Source organism: Anopheles coustani, assembly GCF_943734705.1.
Source record: "Anopheles coustani chromosome X unlocalized genomic scaffold, idAnoCousDA_361_x.2 X_unloc_26, whole genome shotgun sequence".
NCBI lineage: Eukaryota > Metazoa > Arthropoda > Insecta > Diptera > Culicidae > Anopheles > Anopheles coustani.
This window is the reverse complement of record NW_026525133.1, coordinates 175,259-190,000: the sequence shown is the minus strand read 5'-3', so window position 1 is coordinate 190,000 and position 14,742 is coordinate 175,259.

Here is a 14,742-nt window from a genome sequence, read left to right as displayed (position 1 = left end):
TGCTGGCTTGGTGATTAAACACTTGATATTCCATCTTCGGATGAATTTCGGGTGTCACCTGTTGCCTAAGACCACTTGCATGTTTAGCTCGCCGTGGGGTAGCAAGCGTTGTGATCTAATGGCCTTACCGGGCAAACACTTTCGGTTCGTCAAGGACTTGGAGTGCCGGGACGGGTTGGCGGATCCATCACTCTGAGTATGCCGGGTTGATACTTGGGGTTGGTTTGGTTTTGGTGACCCAATACTAGATGTACCATCTCGGTGGTATGTCAGTATCACCTATACTCCAGACCACTTGCATGGTTAGCAAGCGTTGTGATCTAATGGCCCAACCGGGCAAACACTTTGGGTTCGCAAGGACTTAGAGTGCCGGGACGGGTTGGCGGATCCAACACTCTGGGTACCTCCGGGTACTTGGGGTTGGTTGAGGACTTGGTGAACAAACACTTGATATACACTCTCCGGATGTACTTCGGGTGTCACCTGTTGTCCGAGACCACTTGCATGGTTAGCAAGCGTTGTGATTCAATGGCCCTACCGGGCAAACACTTTGGGTTCGCAAGGACTTGGAGTGCCGGGACGGGTTGGCGGATCCAACACTCTGGGTACCTCCGGGTACTTGGGGTTGGTTGAGGACTTGGTGAACAAACACTTGTTGTACACTCTCCGGATGTACTTCGGGTGTCACCTGTTGTCCGAGGCCACTTGCATGGTAGCAAGCGTTGTGATACAATGGCCCTACCGGGCAAACACTTTGGGTTCGCAAGGACTTGGAGTGCCGGGACGGGTTTGCGGATCCAACACTCTGGGTACCTCCGGGTACTTGGGGTTGGTTGAGGACTTGGTGAACAAACACTTGATATACACTCTTCGGATGTACTTCGGGTATCGCCTGTTGTCCGAGACCACTTGCATGGTTAGCAAGCGTTGTGGTCTAATGGCCCTACCGGGCAAACACTTTGGGTTCGCGAGGACTTAGAGTGCTGGTAGTGGTTGGCGGACCCAACACTCTGGGTACCTCCGGGTACTTGGGGTTGGTTGAGGACTTGGTGAACAAACACTTGTTGTACACTCTCCGGATGTACTTCGGGTGTCACCTGTTGTCCGAGACCACTTGCATGGTTAGCAAGCGTTGTGGTCTAATGGCCCTACCGGGCAAACACTTTATGTTCGCGAGGACTTGGAGTGCTGGTAGTGGTTGGCGGACCCAACACTCTGGGTACCTCCGGGTACTTGGGGTTGGTTGAGAACTTGGTGAAGATACCCCTGTCACCTTGTTCGAGGCCACTTGCATGGTCGCAAGCGTTGTGATACAATGGCCCTACCGGGCAAACACTTTGGGTTCGCAAGGACTTGGAGTGCCGGGACGGGTTTGCGGATCCAACACTCTGGGTACCTCCGGGTACTTGGGGTTGGTTGAGGACTTGGTGAACAAACACTTGATATACACTCTCCGGGTGTACTTCGGGTGTCACCTGTTGTCCGAGGCCACTTGCATGGTTAGCAAGCGTTGTGGTCTAATGGCCCTACCGGGCAAACACTTTGGGTTCGCGAGGACTTGGAGTGCTGGTAGTGGTTGGCGGATCCAACACTCTGGGTACCTCCGGGTACTTGGGGTTGGTTGAGGACTTGGTGAGCAAACACTTGATATACGTTCTTCGGATGTACTTCGGGTGTCACCTGTTGTCCGAGGCCACTTGCATGGTCAACGGTTGAGGTGGTAATGGCGGATCGGTGCTGTAGGGTGCCGGCCTGTTGGCTGCCTTGGCCGGGTTGGTTGGTTAACACTTGATTGAGCTTGCACCCGAGGGTAATGGCACTTGAAGGTGGGTACCGGCCAACTGACCTGGTGTGTTGGTTGGTTGGTGAACACTTGGCGGTACTTGCACTTGGCTGTGCTTGGACTTGAAGGTGGGATCTGGCTGGCCTAGGCCATTGGTGGTTGGTTGGTTGGTTAGTCCTTAGCTGGGCTGGCTGGCTGGCTGGCCATCGGTGGTGTGGTGTGGTGTGGTGTGTGGAGTCGAGCATCGCGCGCCGTTGCCTTCTTCGGAGTGTTGTGGGTACGCAAGTGCTTGCAGTGCAAAGAGGTTGGTGATGGAGTGACATTGCCTTCACCATGGAGTTGCGGGTACTTAGGTACTTGCAAGGAGATGGTGGTATGGTGGTGTTGCATGTGTGGTGTTCGATTAGAAAGATATAATTTCTAAGTCCGGATTAGTGCTGTCAGTGGGGCCGCCGCTAACAGGTCCTGCACGGCCACCGTGGGGCTTGACTTGGCGCTATTCCGGACTTGGGGCGATCACGATGTCCCCGTGCGGGACTTAGAAGATGGAAGAACACAAGTACCCTTATCCCATGACTTGTGAGCGATTGGCATACGTTACCACATGAAGAGAAAAATTGGCTAAGTCCCGGATCCATATTATATGAAGAGAAAAATCGGCTAAGTCCCGGATCCATATTATATGAAGAGAAAAATTGGCTAAGTCCCGGATCCATATTATATGAAGAGAAATATCGGCTAAGTCCAGGATCCATATATAATAACCTAATAATCGGCTAAGTCCCGGATCCATATTATATGAAGAGAAAAATCGGCTAAGTCCAGGATCCATATATAATAACCTAATAATCGGCTAAGTCCAGGATCCATATATAATAACCTAATAACAGGCTAAGTCCAGGATCCATATTATATGAAGAGAAAAATCGGCTAAGTCCGAGATTGGGTCTGTCAGACATACACTTTCAAGATACCACACAAGCAAGCAAGATGGCCTAGTGATGGAACCATATAATATGCAGAGAAAAATCGGCTAAGTCCGAGATTGGGTCTGTCGGAAATACACTATCAAGTTACCACACAAGCAAGCAAGATGGCCTAATGATGGATCCATATGATATGAAGAGAAAAATCGGCTAAGTCCAGGATCCATATAATATGAAGAGAAAAATCGGCTAAGTCCCAGATTGGGTCTGTCAGAAATACACTTCCAAGTTACCACACAAGCAAGCAAGATGGCCTAGTGATGGATCCATATGATATGAAGAGAAAAATCGGCTAAGTCCCAGATTGGGTCTGTCAGAAATACACTTCCAAGTTACCACACAAGCAAGCAAGATGGCCTAGTGATGGATCCATATGATATGAAGAGAAAAATCGGCTAAGTCCAGGATCCATATAATATGAAGAGAAAAATCGGTTAAGTCCCAGATTGGGTCTGTCAGAAATACACTTCCAAGTTACCACATGAGCAAGCAAGATGGCCTAGTGATGGATCCATATAATATGCAGAGAAAAATCGGCTAAGTCCCAGATTGGGTCTGTCAGAAATACACTTCCAAGTTACCACATGAGCAAGCAAGTTACCACATGAAGAGAAAGCCGGCAAAGTCTGGGAATGTTACCACATGAACTGGAAAATGGGCAAAAACCTACCTTCACAGGGAACGTGAATAAGTAAGGCTGTAGACATCGGATCGACAAGCCAAAGACTGATATGGAAAGGAAATGAGTAGTACTAGCTTTCCTGAGAGTTGCAGAGCTTAGACTGCATATGAACGAAAGTTATTAAGCGTCAAAGTCAGAGAAGTTACCCAAAGGAACACAAGTTCCAACTTAGAGCATGTATACCGCCTAGACGGTAAGAGGTACGGCCAGGCTGAGGAATAAGGAAATGTTGGCCAACATGTTCCCTAACTATCCCCCGAAGACCGCAAAGCAATCCAACATCAACCAAGAAAGTTATAGCCCGATCAAGGAAACACCTACTTTGCACCGATATTGCACCAAATACATGTACCAAGCACCTTCGGTTGCATACCTGCAGGGGTTTACCATAGTAGGCCATGGAAGACCGATATACCGAACATAATCACTTTCTATCTCCTCGGGTGTTTGAGATAGCGCTTTGCGGTACAAGAACGAAAGTTAGACTTTATCTTGGTGCATCTTTTTGCCCAAGATCACAAGACCCTATCTACCAAGGCAAGAAAGTTGTGTGGGGACAAAATGTCCAAAAGTGCCCAAAGTGGCACACTTGAACCATATTTTCGAGAAAAACACAAGTGTGGGCCCGAGCTAGCAAGTTGAAATGTTCTGACCGTCAGTAGCCCTAGTTGAGGTGCACTTATCATTATATGAGGCCAACGTGCCAGCTAGTCTCTAAAGGGGCGATATGGGTGTTCCAAGGTTTGTACCCAATTGAGGAAAAAACAGGGTAAGGTACGGTGTACCGCGAATAACTCGGGCTATAGATGTCCGATCGATGAGTTTGGCATATGTATGGAAAGGTCTCGACGAGACCTAACTACCCTGAAAGTATGAAGGCAAAGACTTGAATGACCGGGAAGTTATTAAGTGCACAAGTGGTAAAGTTGCACCAAAGTCCATGTTACCCGAAGTGGTACATGAACACCCAATATTCGACCAAAACACAAGTTTAGAGACGAGCTAGCGAGCTACATTGTTCAGACCGTCAGTAGCCCGCATCAAGACACGCATTTCATTATATTGAGCCTAGCCGCTAGCTCGACTCGAAGTCGGTCATATGGTTGGTTGATGGTTTGGACCGACCACGTGGTGTACCAAGGTGATGTACCTTTCATGAATTAAAACTCTGGCTGTATGGCACTGAGCGACAAGCTAAGGTGTGATTTGGAATAGTCTTGAGTGGGACTATTTAGGAAAAATGCGAACAAAAAATCACAAAGTCCTTGGGCGAAGCTATTAGCGAAACATAGAGCAAATTGGTACCAAAAACTATGGAAATGGGACTTGAGTCAAAAATAACCGCAAGTTGGAGAAGAGATAGCAAGCTTGCGTAGAACAATTATATTTGGTGCATGGTATCACCAACAAAAAAGTATATGGGGCCAAGGTGCTGGCTGGCCTCCAAAGTGGAGATATGGGCGATCCAAAGTTTGTACCCAAGTACGAACAAGTATGGAAAAAACAGGGTAAGGTACCAAGTACCATTAATAACTTCGGCTGTAGATGGCCGAGCGAGGCAAACGGCTCACCGTTGGAAAGGTCTTGGGGAGACCTATCTACCCTGAAAGTTTCATGAGGCTGAGTTGAAAGACCACGGAGATATTAGGTGATGATGGTCCAATTCGGGGACCAAGTCGCAGGAAATGGCGCTTGACCAAAATCACCCTTGGAAGGTGAATACCGGCTTACCGGTAAGAGATAGCGACTTGGCGTAGAATATTCATAAGTTGGGCGTGTAGAGACGCAACTTTTATTATATGGGGCCAACCCGGTCAGGGTGCTCCAAGTCGGTCGTTTGGTTGGTTTATGGTTTGGGCCGACCACGTGGTGTGCCAAGTTGAGGTACCTTTCATGAATTATAACTTGGTCAGTTTGCCACCGAGCGACAAGCTGCGGTGTGTTTTGGAATGGTCTTGAGTGGGACTATCAAGGAAAAATACCAATCGAAAATCAGCTTGTCCATGGCCGAAGCTATTAGTGAAACATATAGCAAAATGGGTCCAAAAACGAATGAAATGGGAATTGGACCAAGAATAACGGCAAGTTGGAGAAGAGATAGCAAGTTGGCGTAGAACAATTATATTTGGTGCATGGCATGACCAACAAAAAAGTATATGGGGCCAAGGTGCTAGCTGGCCTCCAAAGTGGAGATATGGGCGATCCAAAGTTTGTACCCAAGTACGAACAAGTATGGAAAAAACAGGGTAAGGTACCAAGTACCATTAATAACTTCGGCTGTAGATGGCCGAGCGAGGCAAACGGCTCACCGTTGGAAAGGTCTTGGGGAGACCTATCTACCCTGAAAGTTTTATGAGGCTGAGTTGAAAGACCACGGAGATATTAGGTGATGATGGTCCAATTCGGGGACCAAGTCTCAGGAAATGGCACTTGACCAAAATCACCCTTGGAAGGTGAATACCGGCTTACCGGTAAGAGATAGCGACTTGGCGTAGAATATTCATAAGTTGGGCGTGTAGAGACGCAACTTTCATTATATGGGGGCAACCCGGTCAGGGTGCTCCAAGTCGGTCGTTTGGTCGGTATATGGTTTGGGCCGACCACATGGTGTACCAAGTTGAGGTATCTTTCATGAATTATAACTCGCTCAGTTTGCCACCGAGCGACAAGTTGCGGTGTGTTTTGGAATGGTCTTGAGTGGGACTATCAAGCAAAAATACAAACAGAATATCAGCTTGTCCATGGCCGAAGCTATTAGTGAAACATATAGCAAAATGGGTCCGAAAACGAATGAAATGGGACTTGGACCAAGAATAACGGCAAGTTAGAGAAGAGATAGCAAGTTGGCGTAGAACAATTATATTTAGTGCATGGTATGACCAAGAAAAAAGTATATGATGCAAAGGTGCTGGCTGGCCTCCAAAGTGGAGATATGGGCGATACAAAGTTTGTACCCAAGTATGGCAAAAACTGGTAGAGGTACCTTTCATGAATTACTGCTCAGGCTGTATGGCACTTAGCGGGACGCTTGGCTCTGGTATGGAATAGTCTTGAGTGGGACTATCAAGGAAAAATACGAACAAAAAATCACCATGTCCACGGACGAAGGTATTAGCGAAACTTAGAGCGAAATTGCGACCAAGTCGCTGGAAATGGCCCTTGGACCAAGTATACCGTCAAGGCGGTACGAGATAGCGAGTTGACGTAGAACATTTATAAGTTTGCCTACAAGAGACAAAAGTTTAGTTATATGGGGCCAACCCGCTCAGGGTTGTCCAAGTCGGTCATATGGCTGATCGAAATTTTCGACCAAGTACTGAGAAAACAGGGTAAGGTACCGTGTACCTCGAATAACTTCGGCTGTAGATGTCCGAGCGAGGCGAACGGCATAGCGTTGGAAAGGTCTTGAGGTGCTCTAGGCACCCTGAAAGTATGAGAAAGCTATCTGGAAAACTTGTGGAGATATTAGAGAAACATAGGGCCCAAAAGATACCAAGTCGCAGGAAATGGGCCCTCCATGAACACCCTAAAATCCCAATTACGGCTAAGTTGCAGGCCAGCTAGCGAAGTGAAATGTTCTAGGCATAACTAGAACACGTTAAGGCGCAACTTTTTGAATAAGATTTTTTTTCGATATCTGGTCCCCAAAGGGGGGATATGGGCGATCCAAGGATTTTTCCAAGTTTCGGTACTTTTTACGGTATCGCTCATAGCTCCGGCTGTAAGCAAGCAAATGACAATCTAAGACATGATTTGGAAAGGTATTGAGTAGTACTAACTTACGTTAGAACACAGCGAAGCGCTATCGGTTCATGGCAAGGCCGATATAAACAGTCAAAGATGAAAAATGTTGATAAAATGAACAAAAATTACCTTGGTACGCGAATAGCGGCCAGGGATGAAGAGGTACGAAGTTGGTGTAGAACAATTATAATTAGGGCTTGGTACGCTCTAAAAGTTTGCCGAAGACCGCAAAGCGCTCAGACCCATAGAAAGTGGCCATTTGGGCCGAACAGTGCATGCAAAGAGGTGAAAATGCAAAAATTGCACTTTGAGGGGCGATTTGCGGGGGGAAGGAGGGGTCGGAGGGCAAAATGTCCCTTGACCAAAAAGTTTTATCTCGTCGAGATCTACAACATTGCCGAAGACCGCAAAGCGCTAGCTCGCAATCGAAAAATCGAGAATTTGAAAATTTTCTAAGTCTTGGGCTCCCTAAGGAAAAGTTTCAAAAATCACGTTTGTCCCCTATTTTGAAGGGGAAGGAGTCGGTTCCGGGGCATGGTGTCTTCGGCAAAAAGTCTTATCTTTTTGCGTACTTTCGACTAGTTCAATAAAAATTTTTGACCCAAAATTTGTTCGGCGGACCCCTAGGTCGAAAAACCCGAAAAAAGTCGAAAAAAGTCGAAAATGTCGAAAAATGAGAAAACCTCATATTCGGACTCTACACGAGCCCCAGATATTGAAAAGTGAAATCCGCGGTCGATTTGGAACAAAAAATTTACCTAGGCAAAGTTGTATGGAGGTAGGGACCCCTGAGAAAAAAGTTTGGTCCCGAGGCTCCTTGGACCACCAAGTCCCTAGGTCGGACCAAAATCGGAAAAAATCCGACCAAAGTCGAAAGTGTCGAAAATTTTAAAAAACCCCTTTTGGGGCCCTATGGCCTCCCTAGATAATGAAAAGTGAGGTCCGCGGCCGATCCGGAAGAAAAACTTGACCTAGGGAAACTTGTATGACGGTGGGGACCCAAAAAAATTTCGATGAGTGTAGTTTAGACAGGCCGGAAAATGTATCGGTGGTCCGTATCAAGGGACGTCTTTTAGTTCCATGGGGTGGTGGTCGTCGAACAAAGTCGCCTAGGTCGACCACCAGAAAGACCAGTCGTGTTGTAATGGATGTTTTGACCACTTTACTAGGGAAACCTAGTAGGTCGAAGCAAATTTGGGGTTCGAGATGAGTTGGTGAAAGTTGGTCCAACCTAGGTGTGCTTGGTGGAGGTTGACCATGAAAGTAGAGCATGATGGGAATGACCATAACTTTGGTTCTAGATGTCGGATCGGTACACTTTCGGCAGTTTTGGAAAGGTGAAGGCCTGCTCTAGCTATGTTTCCTACCAAGCTGAGCGCCTACTAGTGACCCGGAGGAGGTATTAAGGGTCAAAGGCAAAAAGGGGTACCCTAAAGTGCGTGTGACCAAGAAAATGGGAAAAACGGTATCGCCTATAGCTCAGGCTGTATGGCTCGGATCGGAAAGCTTGGATATGCGTTGGAAAGGTCTTGATGAGCGCTAGCTATGTGTCCTACCAAGCGAAGCGCTAGGTGTTGAGCAAGTCGGTCATATTAGAGGGCAAAGGTGAAAAATGGTGGTTTAGAGGCGAAAATTCACCTTATGATCGAAAATAGCGGGCGAACGATAAGAGCTACGAACACGGCGTAGAACAATCATAAGTACGTTACCACAAGACCTAACTTTGGCCAATATAGAGCGAGAAGATCGGAGGTACCCATCAGGGTGATATGGCTGGTTCAAAGTTGGACCAAAACGAGACTTGAGAAATGGATTGAAACACGGTATCGCGAATAACTCAGGCTGTATGGAACGGATCGACAAGCTTAGATCAGTGTTGGAAAGGTCGAACCGAGCGCTAACTATAATCCCAAACAACCGAAGCGCTAAGTGTTGAGCAAAACTGAGTTATTAAGCGACAAAGTGGAAAAATAATACCAAAATGGCCAAAAATCACACAAGACCAAGAATACCGAGCAAGCGGTAAGAGATAGCGGGTTGACGTAGAATACTTATAAGTTTGCCTCTACGAGACCTAAAAGTCGTCCATAGAAAGCGAGAAGATCGGACCACTCTGGAAGGGTGATACGAGTGGTCAAAAATTAGCAAAAATGAAACATGGCTAAAATGGATTTGACTTGTGCACCATGTAGCTCCGGCTGTATGGCATGGATTGTAGAGCTAGGATATGTTTTGGAAAGGTAACACCCAGCGCTAGATACGACTAGAAGAAAGCAAAGCGCTAACTAGCATGATTTGGAAGTTATTAAGCGTCAAAGTCGAAAAATGTTACCAAAATTGAAACTCGAGTACATTGGGCCAAAAAGTACAAGTTGTGAAATTTGGACTTACGAGTAAAATACCGAGCAGGCGGTAAGAGATAGAGACTTGGTGTAGAACAATTATAAGTTGGGCATGTTATAACCTATATTTGGCCCGAACATAGTCTCGAGATCGGTGGTACCTAAAAGGGTGGTACAGGTGTTAGATGGTTTTCCCAGAGCATAAGCTCCACATGATATGGAAAACGGGAAACATCATAACTTCGGCTGTATGGCATGGAATGGAACGAACAAGGTATCGATGGAAAGAGAAAAGGTAGCGCTAACTATAATTCCTTCCAAGCAAAGCGCTAGCATGTGACCGTTTGGGTGTTATTGTGAGTCAAAGTCTGAAATTGTTACCACGAGAGGCGAAAATCCAACTAAGTCCATGAATACCGGGCTGGCGGTAAGAGATACGGCTTGGCCGTAGAACATTTATAAGTTGGCCAATACAAGACCTAAGTTTCGTCCATAGACGACAAGAAGATCGAAGATACGTGAAGGTGAGATATGGGCGTCCCAAAGTGGGCCTTTGAAAAAGTGACAAACTTCCCTTATAACAGCATACACCAAATATCTCTGGCTCTATGGCACCGAATAAGAAGTTGAGCTCAGCGATAGAAAGGTGATAGGCAGCGCTAAATATCATACGAACAGAGTGAAGCGCTAAAGGGAAAGGATCTTGGTGATATAAGGTGACAAAGTCGAGAAAAGTTGCCTCAAAATCATGAAAAATGTGATAAAATGGCTAAGTCCCGGGTGCCTTAAGGGCAGGTTAATCGAATGTACCGAGCTGGCGGTACGAGATAGAGACTTGGTGTAGAACAATTATATGTTTGGCATGGCAAGACCTACATTCGGTCAATACAAAGTGAGAAGATCAAAGATACCCGCAAGGGTGATATTGGTGTCCAAAGGAAAAAAGCACTAAGTCAAGAAGTCAGTATGCGATGAAACACGGACCAAGAGTACCAAGCAATTGGTGCAAGTTAGAGCCTTAATGGTTCAAGATAGAGACTTGGTGTAGAACAATTATAAGTTTGGCATAGCAAGACCTACATTTGGTCAATACATGGTGCGAAGATCAAAGATACCCGTAAGGGTGATATTGGTGTCCAAAGGTAAAAAACACTAAGTCTTGGGAAACTTATATGAAGAAAAAGGACCCTGATGGGTCATATGGAATTGATCGAAAAATCGGCTAAGTCCCAAAATGGGGATGTCAGAACTACACTCATATGTTACCACATGTAGCAAGGCAAACTTATATGAAGGAAAGGACCCTGATGGGTCATATGGTATTTTACGAAAAATCGGCTAAGTCCCAAAATGGGGATGTCAGAACTACACTCAAATGTTACCACACCAAGCAAGGCAAACTTATATGAAGCAAAGGACCCTGATGGGTCATATGGTATTTTACGAAAAATCGGCTAAGTCCCAAAATGGGGATGTCAGAACTACACTCAAATGTTACCACACCAAGCAAGGCAAACTTATATGAAGCAAAGGACCCTGATGGGTCATATGGTATTTTACGAAAAATCGGCTAAGTCCCAAAATGGGGATGTCAGAACTACACTCAAATGTTACCATACCAAGCAAGGCAAACTTATATGAAGCAAAGGACCCTGATGGGTCATATGGTATTTTACGAAAAATCGGCTAAGTCCCAAAATGGGGATGTCAGAACTACACTCAAATGTTACCACACCAAGCAAGGCAAACTTATATGAAGCAAAGGACCCTGATGGGTCATATGGTATTTTACGAAAAATCGGCTAAGTCCCAAAATGGGGATGTCAGAACTACACTCAAATGTTACCACACCAAGCAAGGCAAACTTATATGAAGCAAAGGACCCTGATGGGTCATATGGTATTTTACGAAAAATCGGCTAAGTCCCAAAATGGGGATGTCAGAACTACACTCAAATGTTACCACACCAAGCAAGGCAAACTTATATGAAGCAAAGGACCCTGATGGGTCATATGGTATTTTACGAAAAATCGGCTAAGTCCCAAAATGGGGATGTCAGAACTACACTCAAATGTTACCACACCAAGCAAGGCAAACTTATATGAAGCAAAGGACCCTGATGGGTCATATGGTATTTTACGAAAAATCGGCTAAGTCCCAAAATGGGGATGTCAGAACTACACTCAAATGTTACCACACCAAGCAAGGCAAACTTATATGAAGGAAAGGACCCTGATGGGTCATATGGTATTTTACGAAAAATCGGCTAAGTCCCAAAATGATGATGTCAGAACTACACTCAAATGTTACCACACCAAGCAAGGCAAACTTATATGAAGGAAAGGACCCTGATGGGTCATATGGTATTTTACGAAAAATCGGCTTAGGTGAACCCTAAGAAGAAACACGGACCAAGTCAGATGGCCTAAGTCAAGAGTGCAAGTGACCTAGGCAAAGTTGTATGACGGTGAGGACCCTGAAAAATCTGGTTAGTGTAGTTTAGACAGGGGAGGTTTTTGGGTCGGCTGAACCTCCTTATTTTGGGTTTTGACCTCCTCAAGAAGCTACACCTAGGCAAACTGCCTAGGGTGAAAGTGCGAAGACCAATCGAATAGTAAGACAAGTTTTGACCGATCGCCCTAGGCAAGCTTGTATGAAGAAAGGGACCCTATGGGTCATATGGAAATACATGAAAAATCGGCTAAGTCCCAAAATTGGGATGTCTGAACTACACTAAAAAGTTACCACATCAAGCAAGGCAAAGTACCTAGGTGAACCCTAAGAAGAAACACGGACCAAGTCAGATGGCCTAAGTCAAGAGTACAAGTGACCTAGGCAAAGTTGTATGGCGCTGAGGACCCTGAAAAATCGGGTTAGTGTAGTTCAGACAGGGGAGGTTTTTGGGTCGGCTGAACCTCCTTATTTTGGGTTTTGACCTCCTCAAGAAGCTACACCTAGGCAAACTGCCTAGGGTGAAAGTGCGAAGACCAATCGAATAGTAAGACAAGTTTTGACCGATCGCCCTAGGCAAGCTTGTATGAAGAAAGGGACCCTATGGGTCATATGGAAATACATGAAAAATCGGCTAAGTCCCAAAATTGGGATGTCTGAACTACACTAAAAAGTTACCACATCAAGCAAGGCAAAGTACCTAGGTGAACCCTAAGAAGAAACACGGACCAAGTCAGATGGCCTAAGTCAAGAGTACAAGTGACCTAGGCAAAGTTGTATGGCGCTGAGGACCCTGAAAAATCGGGTTAGTGTAGTTCAGACAGGGGAGGTTTTTGGGTCGGCTGAACCTCCTTATTTTGGGTTTTGACCTCCTCAAGAAGCTACACCTAGGCAAACTGCCTAGGGTGAAAGTGCGAAGACCAATCGAATAGTAAGACAAGTTTTGACCGATCGCCCTAGGCAAGCTTGTATGAAGAAAGGGACCCTTAGGGTCATATGGAAATTCATGAAAAATCGGCTAAGTCCCAAAATTGGGATGTCAGAACTACACTAAAAAGTTACCACAGCAAGCAAGGCAAAGTACCTAGGTGAACCCTAGGAAGAAACACGGACCAAGTCAGATGGCCTAAGTCAAGAGTATAAGTGACCTAGGCAAAGTTGTATGGCGCTGAGGACCCTGAAAAATCGGGTTAGTGTAGTTAAGACAGGGGAGGTTTCAGGGTCGGCCAGACCTCCTTATTTCGGGTTTTGGCCTCCTCAAGAAGACAGACCTAGGCGAATTGCCTAGGGTGAAACTGCGAAGACCAATCGAATAGTAAGACAAGTTTTGACCGATCGCCCTAGGCAAGCTTGTATGAAGAAAGGGACCCTATGGGTCATATGGAAATTCATGAAAAATCGGCTAAGTCCCAAAATTGGGATGTCAGAACTACACTATAAAGTTACCACATTAGCAAGGCAGACTTGTATGAAGAACGGGACCCAGGTGAAAGTAGCAAATATCCCAAACCGAACATGAATATTATACACACAAGAGTACGAACATAAAGGAACACGGACCAAGCGTGCCGAGAGAATCGGTACTATAGAGCCCTCGTGGTTCTACACAAAGACTTTATGTTAGGGGTTCAAGCCCCATAGTACTCAAACGGTGACAGTAGCAAATATCCCAAACCGAACATGAATATTATACACACAAGAGTACGAACATAAAGGAACACGGACCAAGCGTGCCGAGAGAATCGGTACTATAGAGCCCTCGTGGTTCTACACAAAGACTTTATGTTAGGGGTTCAAGCCCCATAGTACTCAAACGGTGACAGTAGCAAATATCCAAAAACGAACTGGAATTTACATTCTGTTGGTCATGCGGTCGTCCAAAGGGGTCTAGTATCCTGGGATGACAAGCATCACGGGCACAGTCTCGTATCAAAACAGTCGAAGAGGCCCGCGAAAGCTTGCTTTCCATGGCTATGCGATGCACAAATTGAGTTTCTCCGTAGTTATACACAGCGCACAGGTGAAAGTAGCAAATATCCCAAATCGAACATGAATTTTATACACACAAGAGTACAAACATAAAGGAACACGGACCAAGCGTACCGAGAGAATCGGTACTAGAGCCCTTGTGGTTCTACATTGAGAGCCCTCGTGGTTCTACATAGATACTTTATGTTAGGGGTTCCAACCCCATAGTACTAGAACGGTGGAAGTAGCAAATAAACCGAACGTGGAATTTACTTTCTGATGGTCATGCGGTCGTCCAAAGGGGTCTAGTATCCTGGGATGACAAGCATCACGGGCACAGCTCGTATCAAAACAGTCGAAGAGGCCCGCGAAAGCTTGCTTTCCATGGCTATGCGATGCACAAATTGAGTTTACTCACCGTAGTATAAAACGAACGAACCGAACCTATCCGAGTAGGGATAATGGGCGCAGTAACATACTTCTGTGACCCAGCGAGAGTTGAACGAGGTGACATGAACTGTCAGTGGCTTATATCAGATGGGATACATACATGAGATTGCTTTCAAATCTACACTCGAAAACCTAACCAAGTAAAAGCGAACGTGGGGAGGATTCGAAACTGGTAACGAAATCTTAAGCTGGAAAGAGTCATCACTATGGATACATATTATGCGAAACCAATCAAGTGCTCATTACTGATCCAAAACCGAAGAGCACTAGTGAACACCTTAATCTCACCCTAGTTCACATCCAAGTGATCGACCACGTGTGTGAAGCAAAGACCAA